General features: G+C 41.8%; 1 protein-coding gene across 2 annotated transcripts in view; it reads right to left on the bottom strand.

Moving 5' to 3' along the window:
* Positions 1-8,146, bottom strand: part of LOC109910293 (liprin-beta-1-like) — a 31,069-nt gene extending 22,923 nt beyond the window's left edge. The window contains exon 1 of one of the 2 annotated variants that reach the window (XM_020509439.2): positions 7,971-8,146. The gene's annotated coding sequence lies outside the window, so the exon portion shown is untranslated. The remainder of the gene's footprint in view (positions 1-7,970) is intronic. The other variant, XM_020509438.2, reaches the window with a different exon arrangement.
* Between the last annotated feature and the right edge of the window lie 6,448 nt (positions 8,147-14,594).

Below are 14,594 nucleotides of genomic sequence, written 5' to 3'. Positions count from 1 at the left end.
GAAATACATCAAAACACAATAATGTTGACGTAAAGTCCCCTACCAACTAATATCAACACATATTTAGTTTTGGATACATTTTTTACCTCCACGTCTAAGAAATATTGTGCCTTGCAATTCCTTACATTTTTTTATATATATTTTTTTTCACTTAGATATTTTCAAATCTCTCCCCCTCATGAGGGAGGATAATGAGTTCACAGAAGTAACAAGTAAATGTTAGACCTTCCAATTAGTTAATTAAAATTGCTATCAGTAAAATCATTAAGTGATTAAAACTCGTAATTCCGTAACCAAATTGTTATCGCAATTACGCAAAACAATCTAAGGAACTATTGCAACTGAATTGGCTACAATGAGAAATTATAAGTCACAAACCACAGTTGGGTCACCTGCTACTGTCCTCCTATTGGCATACTGTTATGTTCAGCTCATAACTGTTTTGTCTTTCTGTTGACTGGTGGTCAAACCAAGAGAGTTAAAACAGTCAGTCTGGATAATCTCTCAGTCTCCGTCAAACCCTAACCAGGACGACACTGAGTCAATTGTGCGCCGCCCTATGACACCTACCTATGACACCTACCTATGAGCTCCCACTCCTTCCATTTACTTTAACCAGGCATCCTCACCCACTGAGCACCGACCGACACCGGACGTCGAAAAATAGTTGATATTCGGTCAGTTCACCCTGGCCTTGATGTTAACGTCCACAGATGGACCGGACCAAATCTGAACCCATCATAGACATTTGTTTCACAAGTTTGGATAGTACAGTGAGTATAGTAGTATATTGTATTGAGCTGTACTCTACCATATTCTACTCTACTGTATTATACTCAACTGAGCTCCTGTCCAAACCTGTGAAACATGAAATTAATTTCCATAATTATGCATTTCCGATGCACGATATATATCTGTGAACATATTGGAATCGGACAATATTAGCAAAAAATGCCGGCATCGGCCCAATGTCTAGTTTAACACCGATGCGCATACCTATATAACGTACACTACCGTTCAAAAGTTTGGAGTCACTTAGAAATGTCCTCGTTTTTGAAAGGAAAGCATATTTTTTGTCCATTAAAATATCATCCATTTGATCAGAAATACAGTGTAGACATTGTTAATGTTGTAAATTACTATTGTAGCTGGAAAAGGCAGATTTTTTATGGAATATGTACATTGGCGTACAGGGGCTTATTATCAGCAACCATCACTCCTGTGTTCCAATGGCACATTGAGTTAGCTAATCATTTAAAAAAATGAATTGATCATTAGAAAACTCTTTTGCAATGAGTCAGATGCGAGGGATATACTATGGACACCCGACCAGGCCCAGATCCCAGTGATTCGCTGGAAAAGGAAATGTAGGTTTCGCAGAAAGAGATAAGGATTCCATGTGAGGATCAGGCGAAAAGTGGATACACTCCCCTTGCTTTCCATTCTGCTAGCTAACATTCAAATCGCTGGAAAATAAATGGAACAAACTGAAAGCACATATTCTATCAATGGGACATTATTAAACAAATATCTTATGTTTCACCAAGTGGTGGCTGAACGACGACATTAAGAACATACAGCTGGCAGGTTATACACTATCGACAGAACAGCAGCCTCTGGTAAGACACCGGGCGGGGGCCTATGCATATTTGTAAGCAATAGCTGGTGCACGATATGTAAGGGTTTTGCTCGCCAAAGGTAGAGTATCTCATATAAGCTGTAGACCACATTATCTACCTAGGGAGTTGTCATCTACATTTTTAATCCAGAGACAACGCTCCTAGTGGCAGGGGACTTTAATGCAGGGAAACTTAAATCAGTTTTCTATCAGCATGTTAAATGTGCAACCAGAGGGGGGGGGGGGGGAATTATTCTAGACCACCTTTTCTCCACACATTGAGACACGTATAAAACTCTCCCTCACCCTCCATTTTGCAAATCTGACTATAACTCTATCCTCCTGATTCCTGCTTATAAGCAAAAATTAAAGCAGGAAGCACCAGTGACACGGTCTATAAAAAAAGTGGTCAGATGAAGCAGATGCTAAACTACAGGACTTGTTTGCTAACACAGACTGGAATATGTTCCGGGATTCATCCAATGGCATTGAGGAGTATACCACCTCGCTCACTGGCTTTAGCAATAAGTGCATCGAGGACATCGTCCCCATAGTGACTGTACATACATACCCCAACCAGAAACCATGGATTACAAGCAACATTCCCACTGAGCTAAAAGGGTAGAGTTGCCGCTTTCAAGGATCGGGACTCTAACCCGGAAGCTTATAAGTCCTGCTATGCCCTCCGACGAACCATCAAACAGGCAAAGTGTCAATACAGGACTGAGATCGAATCGTACTACACTGGCTCCGACGCTCGTCGGATGTGGCAGGGTTTGAAAACTATTAGACTACAAAGGGAAGCACAGCCGAGAGCCGCCCAGTGACACAAACCTACCAGATGAGCAAAATAACTTATATGCTCGCTTCGAGGCAAGCAACACTGAAACATGCATTAGGGCATCAGCTGTGCCGGACAACTGTGTAATCACTCTCTCCACAGCCGATGTGAGTAAGACCTTTAAACAGATCAACATTCACAAGGCCGCTGGGCCAGATGGATTAACAGGACTCTGAGCATGCGCTGACCAACTGGCAAGTGTCTTCACTGACATTTTCAACCTCTCCCTGTCTGAGTCTGTAATACCAACATGTTTCAAGCAGACCACCATAGTCCCTGTGCCCAAGAAGACTAAGGTAACCTGCCTAAATGACTACCAACCAGTAGCACTCACGTCTGTAGCCATGAAATGCTTTGAAAGGCTGGTCATGGCTCACATCAACACCATCATCCCAGAAACCCTAGACCCACTCCAATTTGCATACCGCACCAACAGATCCACAGATGATGCAATCTCTATTGCACTCCACACTGTCCTTTCACACCTGGACAAAAGGAACACCTATGTGAGAATGCTATTCATTGACTACAGCTCAGCGTTCAACACCAGTGCCCTCAAAGCTCATCAATAAGCTAAGGACCCTGGGACTAAACACCTCCCTCTGCAACTGGATCCTGGACTTCCTAACGGGCCGCCCCCAGGTGGTAAGGGCAGGTAACAACACATCCGCCACGCTGACCCTGTATGGCCCAGTACATCACCAGGGCCAAGCTTCCTGCCATCCAGGACCTCTATACCAGGCAGTGTCAGAGGACTCCAGCCACCCTAGTCATGGAATGTTCTCAGCTACCGCACGGCAAGCGATACTGGAGTACAAAGTCCAGGTCCAAGAGTCTTCTAAACAGCTTCTACCCCCAAGCCATAAGACTCCTGAACAGCTAATCAAATGGCTACCCAGACTATTTGCATCTGCACAGTTCCTCCACTAAATTTATTTTTGTACATTTTTCTGTAGAAGTTGTTAAAAGTAGTCCTTGTGCATAGAGTTGTATGGTTTGTTAAACTTTGAAATCAATGTTTTTCGTTTGTTTCTTTAATTTAAAATGTATGTCAAAGCTTGATTCTGTTACCATGGAATCGCCCTAAAGCACAAGCTTTATCAGTGCCCAAAATCACTCGCTAGCTAAGTTTCAACTCTGTGTTTGTCAATGACGCTACGTAACAGGTAGTAGCTAGCAGGTACAGTGAACCACATTCAGCTTAGTAAGTCACTGGCAAGATGTGCGCTCCGGTGCCATTTATTCATTTTTTACACCTTTCTCAACATCTATTACCAGAATGTGAGTGTCTGGCAGTGTGTCATAGGGAATCATGTTACAAAACAGATCGCACGGCGATACAAGATGCTCACCAATTGGTTTTGGAATATTGATAATACAATATATCAAGAGTGCTCTGTTAGTTTCAATTCTGCCCCAAAAAAGTGGCAGACTCAAATGATTGACACCAAACACATCAGCAAGTGGCCACTCCATAAAGGGCCTAGGGCCAAAAGTTATTTCAACATAATGTGTGGTCTTATGTAAACCAGTCTGAGGCACTGTGTAATGGGCAGGTCTGTCTCACTGTCTGGAGGTTCTGGTTGCTAAGATTGGATAGAGCGTGGGCAGCTGATGGAGCGCAATCAGTACAGCTGCTTCTCTAGTGTTAGTGGGCACTGGGCACGATGATTGCAATCCATACCTAACCCCCTAGTAAGTCGTGAAAAATGAACGTACAAAGTCTCGTACAAAACTGAGTTGACTTACTGACCAAAATTATCCTGTAGTCAATTTCAACACTAGAATTGATGCCACAAAGGCTGTTTAAAACCAAATAAGTTGGTTCTAAAAAGGGGCAGTTTACATTTAATACCTGAGAACATGGCCTTTATCTAATATTAAAATTTGGACCCATCAACTGAAGCAAACCTTTTGAAAGTAGAGTACAATGGACAAAATGGAAAAACAAGTACAATTGTAATGCGTGTCTTTACTAAAACGGGTAGTGGGAATTAACACCACATAGCCCATCTTCTCACAATGACTCACTGAACCAGTAAAGTACCACTCTATGGTGAAGAAGAAAGAGTTTTCCATTGCTGTTATAACAATCAGTGGCTGGCAGATTCACCCAAACAAGTTTTAAAACCACAATCTATTCAGCCTTGTAAAGTACTGTCTGCCAGTAATGGCAACTCGTCGGCTCAAGGCTACAGGCAGTTCTACTGTGGGTAAGGCATTGAAACTTTCATTCCAGAGCAGTTCAGTGCTCAGTATGTGTCAGTTCAGTAACCAACACCAGCATCTCTGTGACCTATATGACCAGCACTCTGTAACACCCTCCCCTGGATTCCTTCAAACCTCCTCCAGATTGATTTTCTCTCTCTCTCAAAAGTTTGGACACATCTACTCATTCAAGGTTTAAATGTACATTGTAGAATAATAGTGGAGCTATCAAAACTATGAAGGAAAAAAAGTGTTAGGCAAATCAATATATATTTTCTATTCGAGATTCTTCGAAGTAGCCACCCTTTTCTTTGATGACACCTTTGTACACTCCTGGCATTCTATCAACCAGTTTCACCTGGAATGCTTTTCAAAAGTCTTGAAAGATTTCCCACATATGATGAGCACTTGTTGCCTGCTTTTCCTTCACGCTGCGGTTCAACTCATCCCAAACCATGTCAATTGAGATGTATTGCTTTTTGTTTGATACACATTTTAAAGTGAAACATGTGACTGTCAGCGTAATTCTGTTACCATGGAGTTTCCCCTAATATAATCTCACTTACTCACAGATAACAACCAATCCACTACACTGGGTATTGTGTGTAAACTCCTCTGAACAACCAGCGGGTCGCTTCTTTTTCAAACCATCAAAGCTTTCCAAGTCCTCAGACAAAACTAAGGTCTACCACTAGAAAATAAGACATTTCAATCTCTTAGGGGAAAAGGTTCTCTACATGAATGTTTTCCTAGTAAGGCCTCATTATTGAATGTGTGCATTGTAAGCGAAGGCTAACCCATTTGTCTCAGGTTTGCCTTTGAAATCATTGGGTAGCTGTTATTCTGGTTTATTTACATAGTTTGACAACCAGTAGAGATATGGAGGGGGAGGGGCGACTCATTCGAAAAGCAAAACACACTGCCTGGCCCATTGACGAGCCTCACACACACTCGAGCACTCGTACACACACACATTCTAATAGCTACGTAGCTATAGAGTTCCAGCTGTGCTTCAGAACTTAACTGGCATATGCAATTGTCTCCCCTTCAGCTGGTGAGCTGTTGTTTAACAGGGGGCTCAGTGTAGGGTAGAGAATTGAAATACCCCATATAGCACAATGATTCCGTCATACAAATTATGAATGTCTTAAAAGTAGTACTGGATGTTGGTTTGGTCATACAGCACCTAAAAACACAACATCAGGTGCTTTCAGTCTTCAGTGCCAGGAAGTAAAGCAAAACAAAAACATACAACTATATGAGGTCAGGTTGCAGTAGTAATAGTAGGCTGGGACTTCACCCCTGTGGTCGTGGTGGCCGTAGACATGGCACACAAACAGCTCTTTGTCCTGCACAGAGTCACAAGGAAAGCAAGGGATAGAGAACACAAGGTGTGTAAAACGTCCATATGTCCCAACTAAATTACAGACAAAAACACACTTGGGGGGCAACTAGGCAAGGTCACAGGCAGGGCAGAGTACAGGGAGAAAATGCTGTTTTGGACATCTCACTACATGTCTGACTGGCCTTATTGTTCCCTTAGTTGTGGTGACTTGTAGGCCTCAAAGACCCCTTCCAAACAGACTGGTGTTATTATTCAACACACTGCAATTCTGAACAGAGCAATAAAAAAAAACACCCCATCACAACTAATAGCCACGCTGAAACTGAATGTCAGTTTAATTATGGATTTCCTATGCATGTCCTGGGGCTAGTCATCATTAGCTGTAGTTGTGATGCGCAGATGTTTGACTATCTGCCACGGTAGACTGAATATGAATTTTGAAGCAGGGCCTGAAAGCTTGGAATGGCTGAACACAAATAAGACAGAGGCAATCATCTCTGAAGTTAGGCTAGGTTATATAGTGAACAAGGCTGCTGGCCAAAGCATCCCTGCACTCAGGATGACCTTTGCCTTGTCCAGTTAGGAAGTCCTTCCTGTCACATGCGTGAGAAAGGTCTTACTTTGTCACACTGCCGTTTTCCCAGCTACTACTCAGGGCTCTACGCTGACCTTTTTACAAGGAGCAAGTGTTCAACTAAGTTGAAAAATGTAGGAGCACACAAAGAAATGTAGGAGCACAATTTAAAAAAATTGAGGTTTTAAATATTGAATCCTTAAAAAAAAAAATTTAAGCCAAAGATCTTGTCCGAGGTTTCGTGGGAACAGAAAGCACATTATTCCCATCAGGAATTCCTTAGGCTACTGTAAATGCAAATATGTGTATAAGAATTCAACAACAAATGCAATAAACGAAACAAAGTCTTCAAGTTAAAATGTCAAGTACAAGGATCAGGTCTACCCCAGCAATGGCCCAAACTGTTTCTCAACATTCTGTGTTTGACCAAGAGTTGTGCCTAGGAGCTGTCCCACCACTCAGAATACGCCACTGCAGTAGTCGTCCTCCAGAAGTACAGATGGGATGCAACGTGTGGGGAAAGTAGGTCGAAAATCTGGTAGAATGGGTGCAGCTGAAGGTTTTTTTTAAGCTAGATGCTAGACATCTATTCATTTACAATAGCTAGGATAGCTGGGTCTGTCAAATAACTCAGTCGAACACTGGATGAAGGAGCTGTAGGCTAAAATACTTTGCTCTCTGCAACAAACTAGGACCAACCCACACTATATCAATGAACTTCACCTCTGCTGGAACTGACTCAACTCTGCCGGAGGGTCAAACTGACAGGACACACTGCATGAGGAAATTAAAAATGTCAACAAAACTATTCTGCACATAATATGGACATTTTCTTGAAAAAACGTTTCTTCAAAAGGAGGCATCCAGTTGATTGTTTCCTTGGTACTAGGTTGGAGGGCACAGTTGTCAACATAAAGCTGTCACTATAGCTCTTGGAAGTCTGGCCTTACGGCTGTACCTGGCTTGGACAACAACTTTCAGCTGGACTTGTGGTTGTCTTGCAGCACTGATACAGATTTTAAATGATTATCCTTGCAGTCATTGGATACACTACATGTGACTGCATGCTATCCTTAGGACGTGTCTTTTTTTTTCTTCTTTAAAAATATATATATAATCAAAAATACAGTTTTCGCAGTCTCATCAACTGATTAACGTACTGATAGCTGTGGACAGCAGTATCCTAACTCAATGAGAAAATAACTTTCCAAGAAAGTTTGTGTCAAATATTTTCAATTGTTTTTCAGTTTAATAGAAATACTACTGTTATTGGCCATAAATAACCCAATGGCGCAGACTAAATGTAAACCATACAATTGACGGTCAAAATACAAAAAAAACTGGTCCGTGATGACTGAAATAGAAAAGAAAAAAAAACACTTACCCAGTTCTAAAAGGAATAACTGCACAGACGTCGACTCCTTGACGGGCGACTTTAACGCTACTCCAAAAGTTCACTTTTCAGGGCTCTCTCTCGAGCCGTACGCAAACACCTACCGATAGAGCTGCATGGCGAATTCCCAACTTCCCACTGCGCATGCGCAAACCAAGGCCAATCACAGACCACTCTATTGTGTTTGCTATTCAATCCAATTTCAACCATGTGTAGGTAAAATTACTTTTTGATTTCAATACTATTGGTTTTCATTTTGGAGGGAATAAAATAACTAATAGAAAACTGACCATTATACATGAGACAAATAACATTTATATGGGTGTGAGTTATCTTATTCATGTGTTTTACTTAATGAATATCAATCAGATTGAATACCATATCATACTAATATGAATATGATTTTGTTGCTCCACCAAGCTGTCTGATAACTGTTTGTTAACAGATTGTCTGTCAGGTTTTTACACAACAGCTGTACATTATGAGTGTTGCTCCTTGTCTCAATCTTTGAGCGACGATGGTGTAGGACATAATTTCATCCTTTTAGGTTCTGATGGTCTCTACGCAACGTAACTTAGCTTGGTGAGCATTCTGCTGCAGGCTGATTTGATGGACTGTCTAAGGGCACTTCAGTAATCAGTACAATGAGTTTAGAGTTGGGAAGTTATGGAAATTGGGTGCACTCTGAAAATAACAGTGGTCAACCGGCAAATTGACACAGGATTAAATCCTAGTTGTATCAAAGGAAAATATGCACTGGGAAGATACTACTGGGCTCCTGAGTGGCGCAGCAGTCTAAGGCACTGCATTTCAGTTCTAGAGGTGCCACTACAGACCCTGGTTTGATCCCGGGCTGTATCACAACCGATAGTGATCGGGAGACCCATAGGGCGGAGCACAATTGACCCAGCGTCGTCCGAGTTAGGGGAGTGTTTGGCCAGGGTAGGCCGTCATTGTAAATATAATTTGTTCTTAACTGACTTGCCTTGTTAAATAAAGGTTAATAATAATAAAATAAAAATGAATAGACCAACAGCCAGTTGAGCATACCTTTGCTTAGAGTACTAAACTCCGTGGTGAAGGAAGTTTCTGATGACTCCTCCAACAGAGTGGATCAGAGACCAGACTGGGATCTAGCTCTGACTACATCGATTTGCCCAAGGTCAATACTTCTAAACATTTCAATTGTGGAACACCTACAGTGTACCTACACTTGTCCTCTGCAGTTGCATGCCTTTCTTTGTTTGCTGAAATCCAAATACAACCACCGACTGTTTGCCCATTGCTGTTGCTCTAAGATGGCAACTACGTTATGTGCCAATTGAATCTCAAAAAGGAAACAGTTGGTGGTTGTATTTTATTAACATTTATTGAAAAAGTATGGGTTTCAGCAAAGAAAGGCAAGCAACTACAGAGGACAAACATATGTACACAGTAGGCATTTCACAATTTACATTTTTTTAAGTATTGACCTTGGACATACTGATGGAGTCAAAGCTGGATTCCACAAGGCCTGGCCTCTGCTCTACTCAGTTGGTGGAGTAACCAGAAACTCCCTTCACCACGGAGTGGAGTATAGTCCACTAACCTTTGCTGGGCATGAAATCAATTCTGACTGCCACTCTTGGAGTAAAGCTAAATGTCTCTCTCTAGTGGTTTTAACAGTCACAGTGCATAATTGATACTGTCAATATATCCAACATGGCCAGCAGCACTGCAAAAACAACACATTCCTGAAACAATAAATTCCTTGTGGCTATCACCTTGGCAACTGGGTGGATCCAGCAATTAATTTCCTGTCAACTCTATTGTTTACTTACTACATACACATCCTCATGGGAGATTCCATTAAGTCTGGAGGAATGTGAACATATTTTTGTTTATATCTCTTCCTGAAAATCACCACTTGAATGAACTTTCATTTTTCAGAGGAGGTTACAGTCGAAGGTTAAAAAGATAACATATTTAATTATTATAACAAAAGTAGGTAATGTAATTAAATCAGCTGCTGATATTCACTGGTATTAGGCTTACATAAAATCATTTTATTGGTCACATACACATATTTAGCAGATGCTATTGCTGTGTAGCGGAATGCTTGTCATTGTTGTTGTTTCAGATATGCATGGTCTTAATTCTCTGTTTGCATTCTGTTGCACAAACCAGTGGATGCTCTGGAACAGGTACAGTGCCTTGCGAAAGTATTCGGCCCCCTTGAACTTTGCGACCTTTTGCCACATTTCAGGCTTCAAACATAAAGATATAAAACTGTATTTTTTTGTGAAGAATCAACAACAAGTGGGACACAATCATGAAGTGGAACGACATTTATCGGATATTTCAAACTTTTTTAACAAATCAAAAACTGAAAAATTGGGCGTGCAAAATTATTCAGCCCCCTTAAGTTAATACTTTGTAGCGCCACCTTTTGCTGCGATTACATCTGTAAGTCGCTTGGGGTATGTCTCTATCAGTTTTGCACATCGAGAGACTGACATTTTTTCCTATTCCTCCATGCAAAACAGCTCGAGCTCAGTGAGGTTGGATGAAGAGCATTTGTGAACAGCAGTTTTCAGTTCTTTCCACAGATTCTCGATTGGATTCAGGTCTGGACTTTGACTTGGCCATTCTAACACCTGGATATGTTTATTTTTGAACCATTCCATTGTAGATTTTGCTTTATGTTTTGGATCATTGTCTTGTTGGAAGACAAATCTCCTTCCCAGTCTCAGATCTTTTGCAGACTCCATCAGGTTCTGCCAGAATGGTCCTGTATTTGGCTCCATCCATCTTCCTATCAATTTTAACCATCTTCCCTGTCCCTGCTGAAGAAAAGCAGGCCCAAACCATGATGCTGCCACCACCATGTTTGACAGTGGGGATGTTGTGTTCAGGGTGATGAGCTGTGTTGCTTTTACGCCAAACATTACGTTTTGCATTGTTGCCAAAAAGTTCAATTTTGGTTTCATCTGACCAGAGCACCTTCTTCCACATGTTTGGTGTGTCTCCCAGGTGGCTTGTGGCAAACTTTAAACAACACTTTTTATGGATATCTTTAACAAATGGCTTTCTTCTTGCCACTCTTCCATAAAGGCCAGATTTGTGCAATATACGACTGATTGTTGTCCTATGGACAGAGTCTCCCACCTCAGCTGTAGATCTCTGCAGTTCATCCAGAGTGATCATGGGCCTCTTGGCTGCATCTCTGATCAGTCTTCTCCTTGTATGAGCTGAAAGTTTAGAGGGACGGCCAGGTCTTGGTAGATTTGCAGTGGTCTGATACTCCTTCCATTTCAATATTATCGCTTGCACAGTGCTCCTTGGGATGTTTAAAGCTTGGGAAATATTTTTGTATCCAAATCCGTATCTCGGACCTGCCTGGTGTGTTCCTTGTTCTTCATGATGCTCCCTGCGCTTTTAACGGACCTCTGAGACTATCACAGTGCAGGTGCATTTATACGGAGACTTGATTACACACAGGTGGATTGTATTTATCATCATTAGTCATTTAGGTCAACATTGGATCATTCAGAGATCCTCACTGAACTTCTGGAGAGAGTTTGCTGCACTGAAAGTAAAGGGGCTGAATAATTTTGCACGCCCAATTTTTCAGTTTTTGATTTGTTAAAAAAGTTTGAAATATCCAATAAATGTCGTTCCACTTCATGATTGTGTCCCACTTGTTGTTGATTCTTCACAAAAAAATACAGTTTTATATCTTTATGTTTGAAGCCTGAAATGTGGCAAAAGGTCGCAAAGTTCAAGGGGGCCGAATACTTTCGCAAGGCACTGTAAGTGTTTGTCCGGGGTAGAGCCAAAGCATGCACATCCAGTAGCTACCTGAGAACGGCAGATAATGGAGCTCTGATTGATAGAGGAGACAAAAGAACCAGCAGGTGGAGCTGGAGCAGTTCCTACAGCTTAGGGATAGACCTGTAAGGAAATGAGTCACCTGGTCTTGACTTAGATATGATGAATATGGTATAACTACCTACAGTAATAACAGGCAGGTGATAATGGGACACATATTACTGTACTTTACAGGACTACATGGAATTACTGTAAGTATGTCCTTATTATCTCTCAGAGCATTAGATGTATCATATTTCGCTCCAGAACGTTATGTTATATTATACTCCAGAATGTTATGAAGAGTGATCAGATGAATTGCAATTAATTGCAAAGTCCCTCTTTGCCATGAAAATGAACCGAATCCCCAAAAAACATTTCCACTGCATTTCAGCCATGCCACAAAAGGACCAGCTGACATCATGCCAGTGATTTTCTCGTTAACACAGGTGTGAGTGTTGACGAGGACAAGGCTGGAGATCACTCTGTCATGCTGATTGAGTTTGAATAACAGACTGTAAATTTCAAATGGAGGGTGGTAATTGGAATCATTGTTCTTCCTCTGTCAACCATCGTTACCTGCAAGGAAACACGTGCCGTCATCATTGCTTTGCACAAAAAAGGGCTTCACAGGCAAGGATATTGCTGTCAGTAAGATTGCACCTAAATCAAACATTTATCGGATCAAGAACTTCAAGGAGAGCGGTTCAATTGTTGTGAAGAAGGCTTCAGGGTGCCCAAGAAAGTCCAGCAAGTGCCAGGACCATCTCTTAAAGTTGATTCAGCTGGGGGATTGGGGCACCACCAGTACAGAGCTTGCTCAGGAATGGCAGCAGGCAGGTGTGAGTGCATCTGCACCCACAGTGAGGCGAAGACTTTTGGAGGATGGACTGGTGTCAAGAAGGGCAGCAAAGAATCCACTTCTCTCCAGGAAAAACATCAGGGACAGACTGATATTCTGCAAAAGGTACAGGGATTGGACTGCTGAGAACTGGGGAAAAGTCATTTTCTCTGATGAATCCCCTTTCTGATTGTTTGGGGCATCCGGAAAAAAAGCTTGTCCGGAGAAGACAAGGTGAGCGCTACCATCAGTCCTGTGTCATGCCAACAGTAAAGCGTCCTGAGACCATGTGTGGGGTTGTTTCTCAGTCAAGGGAGTGGGCTCACTCACAATTTTGCCTAAGAACACAGCCATGAATAAAGAATGGTACCAACACATCCTCCGAGAGCAACCTCTCCCAACCATCCAGGAACAGTTTGGTGATGAACAATGCCTTTTCCAGCATGATGGAGCTCCTTGCCATAAGGCAACGGTGATAACTAAGTGGCTCGGGGAACAAAACATCTATATTTTTGGTCCGTGGCAAGGAAACTCCCCAGACCTTAATCCCATTAAGAACTTGGGGTCAATCCTCAAGAGGCGGGTGGACAAACAAAAACCCACAAATTCTAACAAGCTCCAAGCATGGATTATGCTAGAATGGGCTGCCATCAGTCAGGATGTGGCACAGAAGTTAATTGACAGCATGCCAGGGCAGATTGCAGAGGTTTTGAGAAAGAAGGGTCAACGCTGCAAATATTGACGTCATGTAATTGTTAATAAAAGCCTTTGACACTTATGAAATGCTTGTAATTATACTTCAGTATTCCATAGTAACATCTAACAAAAATATCTAAAGTCACTGAAGCAGCAAACTTTGTGGAAATTAATACTTTTGTCATTCTCAAAACTTTTGGCCACGACTGTACCATATGTGGTTCTACCCCGGTGTATGAAAAAACATGTAGTGCCCAGGTCCTCCCACAGTTTTGTATTATGTGACTGGAGTCCTTGCCGTTTGCAGTGAGAAAGCGAGGTCAGTACAAGTCAGTCAGCCACATTGGCCATTAGGTCAATGGACCACTTACGACAACAACAGGACAGACTTACATGTTCTAGAACTTCACATCTTGCCCAAAAGGTAGCCATTATGCTGTTGCCATGCTAACATACCGGAGCCATTAAACTCTCAAACAGACTTCACTCTTATGTGTTGCATCTCATGCCCATCCTCCAGCATCTCACCATCTGGCATACTGTATACCAACATGATCACTGTGTACTAGCAGTAAACACATGTTTTGAAATGCAGATAATCAGAAAATTGCTTCAACGGTCTGTTTAATTACGATAACCATATGGAATCCTGAGTATGGAGTCATTACGAGGGTACTCATCATGTGAATGTGCTTGATGCTGACTTTTTGACTGTAGCAATCACACTATGTAAAATAGCATTAGTTTGAAAGTACAGTTTGTGCTGGTACCTTGTGTATATTGCACAGTACATTGTTGTTCATTCCTAATGAAAACTGTTTACCACCCATATTTGTCTGTCCGTACAGTAGATGAATGTATCCTCCTGTATACATTGTATGTATGACGACTGTCTTTAAAGACCATGGCTATGGCAGTTGTGTAAAGAAGATATGAATGATCCATCATAATGGAGATTGACATGGAAGTGTTTGAGGGTGAATGGGCAGCACCGCGGGTATAAACGGTGATATTGCCCCTTTGCACTGTAGTGCACAGCAATGGCCTGAGAGCGAATGGATCAAGACTAGGGAGTTTTGTGACTCCAATGTCTCATGTACTTGATTGAAGGCACCAATAGGGAGCAAGCTAGAAGCTTTTGTCCACAGAAGCTAAAGGTCAAGTTGATCCACTTGAGGTCGTAGTGGAGCACTAAATTGTACTGGAATGGAGCCATTTCTTGTTTCAGA

Source organism: Oncorhynchus kisutch, linkage group LG19 (genome assembly GCF_002021735.2).
Source record: "Oncorhynchus kisutch isolate 150728-3 linkage group LG19, Okis_V2, whole genome shotgun sequence".
Lineage (NCBI taxonomy): Eukaryota > Metazoa > Chordata > Actinopteri > Salmoniformes > Salmonidae > Oncorhynchus > Oncorhynchus kisutch.
Note: the sequence above shows the minus strand (reverse complement) of the source record. Positions and strands in the feature narration are given on the sequence as shown.